Raw genomic sequence first — 14,871 nt, 5'->3', positions numbered from 1 at the left:
ACTATGATTCAAGGTAAAATTTTATATCGTTAAGCAAATCAACATGTTTTTAACCAGAGTAAAATTTTACTTTGAATCATAGTAAACTTTACTCTGATTCAGAGTATTAACCAGAGTCAAATTTTACTTTGAATCATAGTAAACTTTACTCTGATTCAGAGTAAAAAAACTCTGAATCAGAGTAAATTTTACTATGATTCAAAGTAAAATTTTATATCGTTAAGCAAATCAACATGTTTTTAGCCCAAGTAAAATTTTATTTTGAATAAGAGTAAGTATGATTTAAAGTAAAATTTTACTCTGAAAGTACAATTTTACTATCATTATATAATTCAAATCTACAATGAATTGATAGTAAAATTTTAGTGTCACTAGGAGTCCAAAAACAAATAACAGAGGCACACAATAACAGAGTAAAAGCTTACTATCATTGTATAAAAAAATAATAAAAAATAGAACAGATGACACCAAAGTAAAAATTTACTCTTATTTTATCAAACAAAAATAGAGCACATACCAGAGTTAAATTTTACTCTAATTTTATCAAACAAAAACAGAGCACAAACCAGAGTAAAATTTTACTCTCATTTTGCCAAGTAAAAGCAGAGTACAAACCAGAGTAAAATTTTACTTTTATTCTGTCAAACAAAAACAGAGCACAAACCAAAGTAAAATTTTACTCTCATTTTGCCAAGCAAAAACAGAGCACAAACCAGAGTAAAATTTTACCGTCATTCTGTCAAACAAAAACAGAGCACAAACCAGAGTAAAATTTTACTCTCATTCTGTCAAACAAAACTTAGAACACACACCTGATTGAACTTGGCAAATCAACAAAAATAAATCAAAAACAAAAACAAAAAAACTAATCAACATATGTCGAAGATCAAATAGTTATTGCGTCTTCTATCATTATTGTGTCATCTCTCTCTCTCTCTCTCTCTCTCTCTCTCTCTCTCTCTCACACACACACACACACACACACACAACTCTCTCCCACAAATCTTCACCATATTCGCATATCATCTCTCATACCTCCACCATCTCCATCGTCAATTGGTGTTGCTCATCGTCATAATCATCCGAAGAGAAAGTTACGAGTGATGATTTTTTCAGATCTTGGGACAGAGAGCTTAATCCTTAGGTGCAAACAACGAAGCCATTGATTGAGGATGAACTTTTACTATTTTGATCCCGATCTCCTTTGAAACCCTAGCCATGGCGTCATTGTCTATGTAAAAGCAATAGTTGTATCAGACGAAGCTTGAGAGATTGAGATGGTGATTAGGAAAGATTTAGTTGAGGGTATAATAGTCTAATAAAATATTTAAATAATAAATTTTATCTTTTATACAAGACTTTATAATTATGAGGGGATTTTAAAAGTATAATTCTTTTTTTAGTCATTTTAACAATAACAGGAAGATAAGAGGAGTTTATAGCCAAATTTCCCATAAATGAATACCCAAAATATGGGGAAGGCTGTCAGGTGGAAAGAATACTCAGTAGACTCTCCCTCCAAATGTGGCTCTCCTCATCAATTAAGTGTGACAAGGATAAAGACCGAAAAAACCTACTGAGATTTTGTCCACTAAGGGGATTTCAAATTGAGGGGATCCATTGATCTTCAGTCAGGTTTATATTGGTGCCATCCCCAACCACCCATTTGAGGCCCTTGATAAGGAGATCCCGACCCCATAAAATGCTTCTCCAACCCCAAGTGGAATATGGCATCAGCCGAACAGACAAGTAGGAATTCTTTTGACAATATTTCCCCACCAAGACTCTGGCCTACAAAGAGTTAGGAAACTTCAGAATACGCCGAGCCACTTTTGCTAACAAAGCTTGATTGAAGCACTGAGATCCCTAATCCCGAGACCGCCCAAAGATTTGGAAAAACACAAGTGATCCCATCTTTTCCGTGTAATGCTTTTTTCCTTATGAGAGTGCCACAGACCTTGCATTTTCTTGATGACGTTGCCAGGGATTTTAAAGACCGAAAAAATGTAGATGAGAATAGCTTGAAGAACATGCTTGACAAGAACGCACCTCCCAGCAAAATATAAAAATTGGAATTTCCAACTTTGAAGTTTGTGTTGAATTCGTGCCAGGATATGTCCACACCATTTTGATTTTTTCTGAAAAGAGAAATCCATCATGGCTCTTAAATAAATGCCAAACTGATTGACTACTTTAACCGTAAAGACAGTTAAAAACAGATCTAGCCTTAATGGACATGTTTGGCCTTAAGTATGCCTCTGATTCTCGTAAATTAATTCTAAGGCCAGATTGAGAACAAAAAGCATTGAGAAACCATTGTAGGCACCATATCTCCTCCGAGAATTCATAAAAATAAAAATATCATCTGCAAACAAAAGGTGAGACATTGGCTATGTTGCATGGACTCGGGCATGAGTGTCGGGTGCGGGTATGTATCTATATGTAACTTACCATGTCAAAATGATATTTATAGCAATTATACAATAATATGTACATATAATAATAGTGTTATATACAATTTTATAAGAAATATATGTTGAAAAGTGTCCGACACGTATCCCATACCCTTGTCCGAGTGTTGGGTGTCCGACGCGAGTATTTGATTTATTTTGAAGAGTCTGTGTAACATTAGACACTGGAGGGGAGCGACGACTAATAGCTATCCCATGGCAAATTCCTTCATTGTGCATATGAAGAAAACCATCCAAATGAATTTGCATAATCAGAATAAATAGACAGGGAGAAAGCGGCTCACCCTGACAGAGGCCCCTTTGAGGTTTAAAGAAACGCGTGGGAATGCCATTAACAAGCACAGAGAACGACACAGATATAACACATTGCATCAAAAGGTGAATCCAATGATCCGGAAACCCCAATTTGTGCAAGCAAGCCTCTACGAAAGGCCAACTAACATGGTCATAGGCTTTGTTAGTTCAAGGCCACAGAAAGATTGCTGCCCTTTAAGTACGATGTCAAATAAATTGAATCAGTTCATGGGCCAAGGGAACATTATCTGATATCAATCGCCCCATCAAAAAAGCATTTTGATTTTCAGAAATTAAACTAGGTAGTACCATCTGCAATCTATTGGCCAAAGCTTTGGCCCCAATTTTATAAATTACATTGCACAAACTGATAGGGCGATAATCATTCACTGTGATAGGGTTCCGAATTTTAGGAATTAAACAAATGAAGGTTTGATTGAACTCTTTCAGTAAAAAACCAGTGTAAAACTTTTAGGACAGCAGCTGATACAGACACACAACAATTTTCCAACATTTTTGATAAAAGCCAGCAATAAACCCATAAGGACCCCGTGATTTTAATTTCCCCATTTGAAAAACAGCCATTTTAATTTTATCCTCATTAAAAGGTGCTGAAAGAATACCAATATCTTCCAACTTAAATGAGTTTGAAGGACCGAAAGTAAATCAAAATGAGAAGGGAAGTCACCTGATGGATTGTTGGTGCCTCTGGGGTGTTGCATATGTTCAGATGCCCAAAACAGATTCTGAAAATGGGCTATGAAAGTGTGTTAAATCGTCATCGGATTAGTCACCAAAGTACCATCCTCCAATTGCAAAGATTGAATGCTGTTACACTGTCTCCATGAAGCGATTCGATGGAAAAAAAAAAAAAAAAAGTGTGTTTCGATCCCTACAGCCATCCATCTTTGCATAGACCTTTGCTCCCAATAAACCTCTTGTTTCTGCAAAAGGCCATCTAATTTTTTCCTAAAAGACCAATCTTGTTCAGCCACTGAATTGGTTTTGAGCTGTGCTTGTACCTTTGATAACTCTGCTCTAGTCTCAACAATCTGACCCTGCAAACTGCGATTAGATAAACTGCTCCAGTTTCTCAAATGCTTCATCACTCGATTGAGTTGCTGTTTGGCCACAAATTGGTTAGATCCGACAGTGGGAACTGCCCATGCATTTTGAATAATGGCATAAGAACAGTCATCCATTAACCAAGCTGCTTCAAAACAGTTGACCCCGCCTGCCTTCCATGATTTGGGAACAAGTATCTAACAGAATAGGACTATGATCAGATCTTTGGATGGGCACAAAAGCAAAGCATTTGGAAACTCAGTAAACCAGTCATTTGAAACTAAGGCCCTATCCAGCCTTTCATAAATTACTTGTTGATCTGCACGGTTGTTACGCCAGGTGAAACAAACCCCTTTGTTAGGCAAATCCACAAGATGATGACTTGATATGAAGTTCAGAGGTAAATGACTTGAGCCCCCTAGCTTGTCTTCCATCCCACAAATCTGATTGAAATCCCCCCCTATGATAACAATTGGATAAGTGATGTTGCGAAATATTAAATCTAAATTACGCCAGGCCGGAACTGTCAGGGTCATGGTCATGTCCTTCACTAATTAATCACATATATGTTTGAACTATACTTCAAGCAACCTCAATCTCCAGAGTTCTTGCATTGAGCATTACGTGCTTCAAGCATGTCACGAACTCGTTGAGAGTAGGTTCATAGGCAAAATAGCAATCCAGGGCAGTCAGATAATCCATAACAGAAATTCTGTTAACATCAACCCCACAAATGTTGAGGATGAGACTCAACACTCTTTCACTGCCATAGATTGTTGATAGCGTTAGCGGTGTTGTCTCTATGTAATGCAATCCACTGATTCCGTGTCTCCTTCCATGCCAAAGGAGTCCCACATTGATATCGTAGCCTGGCACCATTGCTGTGGCACCATTGCCTCAGCAAACACTTCTATGTTGTCTGTCATGCATGAGCATCTCATTTTCACCATGCGCTTATACAGTTCTTCTGACATGAATATAGATATGTATTTCATTTTGGTATGGTGTCCCGGAACACTAGATAATTTTAGCTTCTACAGAGCATCAAAGATATATATAGATATATAACGAATTCTAAACATATCTAGAAGAGACTGCATCACCATTCAACCCCCTAGAGTCAAAATAGAACAAACTTGTCGGGAGATTTTATCCTAAATCAAATAACAGTTACAAAGTCCTATTAAAATTCCTTTAACTCGGGTCTAATCCCAATTGTCAAGATATTTGCGAGCCCTACTATACAACCAATACGACTATACCACTTTTATATTTGGATAAATTACAAATACAATCCTAGGTTTGCTTAAAATAAGAGTTGTCCTTATAGTTTTAAAAATTACATCATACCCCTTGAAAATTCTAATTTCATAACAAATTTTATTAATAAATCATCAAGTCAATCGACAGTTTTTAAAAGAGAGAATTGTTGAAAAGTCCAAATTTAAATAGGACATAAGACATTAGGTTTAGTAGATATTTTTTTTGTTTGTGAGAAGTCCACCATTTGTGAAATAGTTTGGGAAGAAGTCTTTTTATTAGTTTTGGAGGACATTTTATTTCTAATTTTATCTCTTAATTTATCTGTTGACTTTTTTTTGACTATCTATTCAAATTTATATCTATCTATTCAAATTTTTTGACTATCTGTTCAATTTTTTTATCTGTACAAATGTTCTAGCCAAATTTTATCTGTACAAAATTTTCATATTTTGATACAACAATGTGCTTATTTTTTAGACAAATAGAGAGATCTGTGCTTTTCATAATACTTTGAATAGGAATTCTAGATATGTAATCCTTTTTTTATAAATAAATATACTCGAACAACATCTCAAGTTCACAAAAGTGACAAACCAGAGAAATTGATGCATGAACATGACCAACCCACCCTTCTTAAACATGACAGTAAACAAATGGAACGGTGCATCTATGAACTATCATCATCAACCTAAAACCACTATCATCCTTCTCTAAGAAAGTATATGAAATAGACTACATAGAAAAGTAACACATATCAATGAACAAACAGATCAAGAACCGAATCAATATATATAGATATTGATTCAGAGCGAGATTTAAATAGATATTAATGAACAAACAGATCAAAAACCAAGATCTGATTCAACTACCAAACACAAAACACAACATATATATATAGAGAGAGAGAAAGACAGAGACAGAGACGGAGATGACGGAGGGGGTAGATTTGAGGGAAGGGGGTGGCGTAAAACCCTAACCCTAGGTAGATGGGCGCGCACACACAGAGAGCTCGGCAATTGCAACAATGGCGATGACCACCACTCCTCTATATTTCGCCTCTCCAATTCCAAAACAAAACAACTTTGCAAAGCTACACACCTTTTCTTTACTTTCTTCTCGCACATCCAACTCTAAACGCTCGCATTTCCTCTCTTCTCTTCCTCTCTCGCCGAGTCGTGGCTACAACCGTTAGTACAGTCGCGGAAGGTAAGCGGCAAACGGCCATGGCTTCGATCTCCACAGATTGGAACCTGGATACCCTCTTAGTCATATCTTCTCGAATTCGGCGGAGGCCGAGGCGGCGGTGGCAACGATGACCTCTCCGATCGGATCCAGAGAGAAGATGGAGAGAGAGAGGGGGGGTTTGATTTGGGGAAACAAACCGACGCAACATATATTTTGATGGGTATTTTAGTCATTTTGCCTAAACATATCCTTATGGACAAAGTATTCCTGTTTGATTGGGGATATGAAGATTCGGATTGGATATTATATCCGGTGGGATCCATATATCCCATATTTGTAATTTTTTTTTTAAGGGGATATAATATCCGGTGGGATTGTATATCCCCAAAAGTGGAGGATATACAATACCACCCCCCATTATATCATATCCCCTTGGATGGGATATGATGTAAAAAGTCCAATTTACCCTTTTGTCTTTCTAACATAATATAATTTAATATATATTTTTGAATTTAATATAGGGGAAAGCACCAATAAATCCCAAATTTGAAAATGTTAATCTACTTAGTCCCGAATGTTTTTTGTTGGACTAATAGGTCCTATTTCTGTAAAAGCTTACTATAGGCCTTTTTATGTTAAACATTATTCATCAAACATCAAACATTAGTAACGTCAGAAGTATTTATCAAACATCAAACATTACCAATGACAGAATTATTCGTATAATTTCGGTGAAAACGTTATCAACGTTAGAATTATTCATCCAACATCCAACATTATAATCAAACATCAAACACAACTATTAAACATTAAGATTATTCATCAAGCATCAAACATTATTCATCAAACATTAAAACATCAAATTTATTTTTAAAAAAATTGAAATTGAACATCACAACATTATCATCAAAATAACATCAAAAATAATGATTAAACAATTTTTTTTAATAACGATTAAACATCAAAATAACGATTAAAATAACCCTAATGTTTAACGGTGTTCATCCGATGTTTGTGGGTGTTCATCCGGTTATCATCAACATCAGACATTATAATCATCAAACAAACATCAGATTATATACCTTTTTTATGATGTTTCAAACACCCACAAACACAGATGCTAAAACATCGAACACCAAAACAAAAAATTTGATTGTCAGATTATCATCGATGATCATCAAAAATAGAACATTTGATGTTCTGCTGTTTATCAAGTGGGTTAGGACCAAACATGCTGAACAAAGAATCTGATGTTCAACTAAATGTAAAGACATTAGTAAATGGGTTAACACCCACCACCATCATCAAATAATCATCAAACATTTTTGATGATGTTAGGACCTATTGAGTGTTCTTGATTTGATGATGTTTTGATAATCTGATCATCGTGAAACACCCACAAACATCATCAAAATATCAGCATTAACATCATCAAACAAACACTAAAAATCATCCGTCAAACTAAACAATTTTTTCTGATCAAACATCATGATCATAACAATTTTTTTTTTCGATCTAACATCATCGTAACAATTTTTTTGTTCAAACATCATCATAACATCCGGTTCAAAAAAAAAAAAACATCATCATAACATCAAAAACATCTCAAATCGAAACCCGGCTCTGATTCGGAACACATCTCAGATCGAAACCCAGATCTGATTCGAAACACATCTCAAAAACCCACATCTCAGATCGGCTCTGTGAGAAATAGAGAGAGGGAGATGGGTTCGGAACCCAGATCTGATTCATGGAGTAGGGATGAGGCCTCGTACTCCACCGCCTTCATAATCGAGAAGGCTGAGGGCGGCGGAGGAGAGAGGAGTTTGTCGGAGGTGTTGAGAATGTGTTGCCGGAGGATGGATTCGAAGGGATTGGTGAGGTTTCTGTTGGCGAAGAGGAAAGAGTCGGTGGCGCTAAGGGCGGAGATCGCGGCGGCGGCGGAGGAATCGATGGACGTGATGAGGCTGGTGCTGGATACGGTGGAGGAGTTTGTGGAGATGAAGGTGGAGGGGAAGGTTGGGATGGTGGACAGGAGGTAGGCTTGAAGCAGATTAAACATCATTGAATAATATCTATGTGTAACACCATTAAAATCGAACCTGGGTTTCTCTGGATACGGTTGATTTTTTATGATGTTTTTTAGTGACGTTGGTGATATAGTTGATGTTTGTTGATGGTGATGATGTAGTTGATGTTGTTGATGTTCGGAAGGAAGAGAAATCATAAACAGGACTAAATGGTTTAATAAAAAACATTCAGGACTAACCAGAGCAATATTTATCAAAATGGGATTTATGAGTAATTTCTCCTTTAATATAATATAATTATTGAATTTAATTTAATATTATTGAATTTAATATAATATAAATATTATTGAATTTAATATAATATAATATAATATTATTTAATTTAATTTAATATAATATAATATAATTTAATACAAATTTTGAATTTAATATAATATAATACTATTGAATTTAATTTAATTTAATATAATATAATATTATTGAATTTAATATAATATAATATAATTTAATATAAAATTTTGAATTTAATATAATATTATTTAATATAAATTTTGAATTTAATATAATATAATTATTTAATTTAATTTAATATAAATATTATTGAATTTAATTTAATATAATATAATTATTTAATTTAATTTAATATAAATATTATTGAATTTAATTTAATATAAATATTATTGAATTTAATTTAATATAAATATTATTTAATTTAATTTAATTTAATTTAATATAATTATTGAATTTAATTTAATATAAATATTATTGAATTGAATTGAATTTAATATAATATAATATTATTGAATTTAATTGAATATAATATAATTTAATATAAATTTTGAATTTAATATAATATAATATTATTTAATTTAATTTAATATAATATAATATTATGAGGGCAATCTTGAAAATTACTTGTTATATCCCACAATATATTTTGTAAAACAAACATGCATAACATATATCCAATCTTATATATCAAGTCAACAAACATGACTTGGGGGATATACTATCCAATACCTATATCCTATTCATTATATATCCTGACTAAATCCCACATCATATTATATCCTCCATTTTATATCCAGTGAAACAAACGGGGCCAGGGCATGAACTTTTGGCCAAACAAAATTTAAATTTAGATATATTGACCGCTTGCCCTTTTTAAAATTACATCCTACCCCTTGAAATTCTAGTTTCATTACAAATGACTCATTTTATTAATAAATTATCAAGTTAATTAATAATTTTTAATAATGTCAAAATTTTATTTCAATTAATAATTTAAGTAATTTTATCATTGTATAGAAGAGTAGTTAGAGAAAAATGATCAAAAATAAAGAAAAAAATAAACCAAAGAATTGTAGGACAAGAATAAATATGAGAACAAAACATTATAAAAACATTTAGCAAACAACCACATTAAAAAATCATAACTCGTAAGAATGCCAAAATTAAGGAAATAGAAAATTAAGAGTTAAGATTATAAATCCAATTGCCAAGAAATCCAAGAAGGAACTTTGTCCAAATCGAGATTGCGAGAAAGAAGTCCGTTTTATTAACGTTAAGCATTGAGACCTAAATACAATATATTTTGTTCCAAGGATGCAACGCCCTGAAAAAAAAAAAAAAAAAGGGCAGGATATATTTATTTATACAATAAACCCACCTGATAGACAAACACATATATAGAGCTAACTATTCCATACATCCATTTCCATTTAATCCTAAATGCCAAATACATACCGTTCACATCTCAATGACCCAGTTCCAATCCCAAGCATGCATTTTACAACAAGTATGAAATGAAAGCCAAACAAATAATAAGTGCTCTACAGGCTTACAAATTTATCTAAGAACATTCTTGGTTATACAAAATGGAGTTTCAACTCAACACAAATATAGCTATGGGCTTACATTAATAAATAACCATAAAACAAAAATGGAGCCTCAGCTCCGAGTCCTCCTGTAGACGTCCCCGAACATCCCGGGAGGGAAATCCCATTTTGTTCATTAGGCTTACTACAGTTCGGACTCAAAAGTCACGGTCCTGTATCTAATCTCGCAGAGTGCAATGCAAGACCGATGAATCATCAAAGAGTCCAAATCCGGCGAATCGTTTTGAAAAATTGATTTTTAGAAAGAAGTGCCAAACATGGACTGCTTTGCCAGATACAAAGTCGCCACCTAAATATTTTATTTTGGGGGAATTTAAGAAACCTTGACTCGTGCCTAAAGCCACGTGTCCGTTATCACCAAAGTTGCCTCAGCTCGGGAACTTAGGTACGATTGGAGAAGGTCACTTCGTGAGCATCCCCGCTCGCCCGATCAAAGATCGACCTCTACTAACCATGATATCGAGTTTTGAAAACATTATGTGCTCTTATTCCGGTTATTAGCCTAGATTTACTACGTGATGCGCACAGCATACAAGTATAGACTGGTATCGCCTGAATTGGAACAACACATCTCATGTTTGTTTATTTTGAAAATGGTTTGATGGTGCTACTCGCAAGTAGGCTAAGACGTGGATTTGCCACCCTCGAGTGGGCTTAGAAAACGTGATGGTTTGCCACTCTCAAGTGGGCTTAAAACTCACAGTCAATGCATTATTCCAATTCAGATAATCCAACCTTCACCCACAAGCATTCAGGCAAGTATATCACATAAGCACATAGCCTCATGGTAAACATGCTATCATGGCAGTCACTCACGCACATGCAAGGATGCTAAAGTATAAACACTTACCGAGTACTCCAAGCCAAAACAGAAGCTATGTTAGAAATCCATGTATGATCCTAACTATGCTGAAATGCCTAATGCAACACATGTAGGAATGCAACTACAATAGGCTCGGCTATTCTAAAGATGGCATGTGAAATACTACAACTAACAAATATTCAACTCGGAATTGAAATACAATGCAGTTAGTATGATGCGCCGAGCCTGGTGCATACAAGACAGATGAATGAATGCAAACATGCTATCATAAGTATGCTAATTGAAACATGTCCTAAACTAACCATCATAAGCTGATAAATAAAAGGGAGAAAGACGTGGGGTTGGAAGACATACATCACACACACGCACACTTATTACAACAATTGGCCCTCTCTCGGAGGGTCTGAAAGAATATTACACAACCAAAATAAAAAAACGAATTATTACACAATACTAATTACTTAACAAATGAATTAGGTAAGCAAAGTAAACTAGCATGCTATGCTACGTGCAACGGCCTGCCTTAGCTCTGTTTCGAATGATGAAGGATGCATGCATACTCGGGTCGCCTTGTCGGGAAATTCCATCGCGACGCCTCGCCTCGCCTCGCCTTTGTTTGCAATTGATCTCAGAAACTTGCACAAAGCTCCAGAAAGCTAAAACTCCACCTTGGAAAGGCCACCGACCAGTTATTAGCATGGGAGACCACCTTCCGACCACCCTTTGTGGTGGAGACCAAAGAGGGTGGTCGGCCTGCCAGAAAATCTGGTCAGCCGACCAGTTTCCACCTCTGGTTTCTGATTTTTCTACAACAAAGGCAAAAGAGAGAAAAGGCAATGTATTTTCAACAAATGTGTGCATGACCACTCTCCTCGTCCTTGCACAAGCTCAAGGGAGTGTAGTCCTCGATCCTCATGCCACCAATCATGCATCTCGATGCATAATGGCCGAGAAGTCGAATTGCACGACTCAATATGAAATGAATGCACATATAAGCAAGTAAAGCCAACAACTCTATCATGGACAGTCAAGAGTGTCGGCGACCGAGAATCGAGGCACGTTTCGTCACTTGGAGTACGAAACGTCCCTCGTTTCCCGTGTTCGAACTAATCTCTACTCCAAACACAAAGCAATGAGATGGCATACACAATCCGACTAATATGCAACCTAGCATACGCAATGCTATGGGCTAAAATGGCATACACAATGCACGTGACATAACATGGCATACACAATGCACTTATGAAGACTATCATGCGCACATGAACTAAATGGCATATACAAATGCAAGATGGACTTATACCAATATGAGTGGACCTCAGCCACACTCACATCAGTGGCCATATGATGGAAATGAGACAACCGAAATACATGCAAACATGCACGGATGCAAAGGACCGATCCTAAGGTGCAACATGCAACTCTAACTAAGCATGGTAAAGGATGAAGTATGGCATGCAAACACACATTTTTCAGCTCTGAAATATAATGTACAATGGTCCCGAATCATGCAAATATGTCACACAATGCATGCAAGATGGCTCGAATACCGAAACTAGTGAAGCGGGTTACACTAGAGGTACACAAAGCAATGTATAAATGGCAAAACCAGCCCCAAACAGACCCTAGGCAGGTCTGAAACAGTGGAAAAATGGCTCAAAATGATGACTCAACATGCAAAGAAACGAAACTCATGCAATGGTCCGAAAACGAGACGTTTATGTACAACTCTCAAACACGTTTAAAGAGTGGAAATCATGGGAATATGGCATTCATATAAGCTCTGAAATATGATGTATAATGACCCCAAAGCATGAAAACACCTCAGTATATGCATGCAATAGACCTCAAATCTCAAAGCTAGGCATGGATATTGAACTACAAGCATGCAAAACAAGCATCATTCGACCATGAGACCCAAAAATAGAGTTAAGGTAGTCTAAAACATGCACAAAATCAATTTAAGGCATGGCCAAAAAGTGCTAACATGAAGGGCCAAAACAACATGCAACATAGGCTAGTAAGCATGGTTTACACTACATGTATATGAAGCACATGAGGGGCCACCAAGCCAGCCAAAAACAGAAACATGGCATGCCAAAATATGACCAAAAACCCACTGAAACTCAGTCAACACATGTTAGAATGAAGTGTTCCTTTGAAAGGCCAATGAGAGGGTTGTTCTACACATGTATGATGGACACACAAAATGGAAAAAATACCTCTGGACAGAGGTTATGAGGGCTCTAAAACTCACTAAAAAGGGCCTGAAATGAGTCTAGGAAGCATGCAAGTAAAGGCCCCTTTGGAAGGCCTTGAAGAGGATTACTCTACACATGCATAATAGACATTCAACATGGCAAAAAAGGCTCTGGATAGAGCCTATGCAGGTCACAAAACTCACAAAAAGTGGCCTGAAACATGGCTTTGAAACATGCAAATAGGGGCTCCTTTGTAAGGCCAACAAAGCTAGTAAACAAAACAAGGGGTGAGAGGGTCACCCTTCTCTGATTTTGAGGCTCAAAAACACATGTTAGCCACTGAAAATTTGCTGGATTTTAGTGGCTAAAAGGCCAAACCAAGGCCAACACAAATGCTCTAATGCATAGCTCAAAACAAGAGGAAATGAAGCATGCAAGGGGGTAGATGACCCCTAACAGAAAAATGGCCTTAACCAAACATGTTTAGAAGCTCAAAAAAAGACTTTTTTCAGTTTATGACAAAGCCTAAATATGCTTGCAAATAGAACTAAACTATGAAGCAAAATAAGGCTACAAAGAGGGAAATAGAGACTTACCCTTGTAGAGAAGAAGGCCAGCAGCTTCTGGACCAAAATAGGAACTCTTCAACCTCTGAAAATGAGATCCTATGTGCTTAGGTTGACCATGGAGGTGTTGTGCTTGGAGGTGTAGTGCAATGGGGCCAAGAACTAGGAGTTTTGGACACCAAAAGAGAATGATAGAGAGAGAGAGAGGTGTATGCCTTAGCCAAAATTTCTTAACCCTTGCAAGTGGAGAGGAGGGTTTCTCTTATAGAAGAAGAGGTCCAAGGCTTCTCTTACAAGCTTGGAGCAAATGGGTCAAGCTTCTTAAGGAAGCTAAACCACAAGGGTCAAGCTTCTTGAGGAAGCTAGACCAAAGGGGTCAAGCTTCCTCAAGAAGCTCAACAAAAGGTCCAGCTTCTCTTAGAAGCTAAGAAAAAGGGATCAAGCTTCTTTAAGAAGCCAAAACAAGAGGGTCAATCCTTGAAGGATGGGGCAAATGCCTCTCAGCTGGCACAGTTGGATAGCACTCAAAGAGACAAAAAAACAAAAGGCTGGCCGACTAGTTCAAGTGGTCGGCCAACCACTTGTCCTGGTCAGCCGACCAGGGGTCAAAAGGTTCAAGCTTGAAAGGTGGTCGGCCAGCCCATATTAGTGGTCTCCTAGGTGAATGCAACTCAGTGGTGGTATGGGAGACTAGAAATTGTGGCCCAGAAGTGAAGGAGAGCTACCTGACAAGAAAGCCGGCTGCACGGAAGAAAAGTGGTCTCCAAGGAGAAAATGTGGTCTCCCACCCTTGTACCACTTTCCAAACAATGAAAATAGGGTCCACGCCAAAAATGAACCAAGACGGATGCAAAACGAGGGTTCGGGGGCCAAAACGCGCAGCCGGGTGCCCCGAAAACTGACTGTTAAGCATCAAAGGTGGCGTGCGACCACAAAGGTGGTCTCCCGGGCTACAGTGTCCCTTTAAAGAGAGGAAACAAGGTGTGTGCCAAAAATCGGAGCAAACGGAGGAAGTTAAGCGGTCCCGAACCGAGGCGCACGGCCGACGGCTCCGAAAACCAAAAATTGGTCTCCA

General features: G+C 36.7%; 2 long non-coding RNA genes across 2 annotated transcripts; one reads left to right on the top strand and one right to left on the bottom strand.

The window, feature by feature from the left end:
* Window positions 1–715: 715 nt before the first annotated feature.
* Window positions 716–5,870, bottom strand: LOC145789606 (uncharacterized). Its single transcript, XR_014327704.1, has 2 exons — window positions 3,454–5,870; window positions 716–2,138 (listed from the first exon to the last, which is right to left on the bottom strand). It is a non-coding gene; the product is annotated as an uncharacterized LOC145789606 (long non-coding RNA).
* LOC114315121 (uncharacterized) lies at window positions 5,591–6,449 on the top strand. Its single transcript, XR_003647665.2, has 2 exons — window positions 5,591–5,811; window positions 5,863–6,449. It is a non-coding gene; the product is annotated as an uncharacterized LOC114315121 (long non-coding RNA).
* Window positions 6,450–14,871: the final 8,422 nt, after the last annotated feature.

This window comes from Camellia sinensis, chromosome 4, assembly GCF_055761805.1.
Source record: "Camellia sinensis isolate YWXY chromosome 4, ASM5576180v1, whole genome shotgun sequence".
NCBI classification, from domain to species: Eukaryota; Viridiplantae; Streptophyta; class Magnoliopsida; order Ericales; family Theaceae; genus Camellia; species Camellia sinensis.
This window is presented reverse-complemented; position numbering and strand designations above follow the sequence as displayed.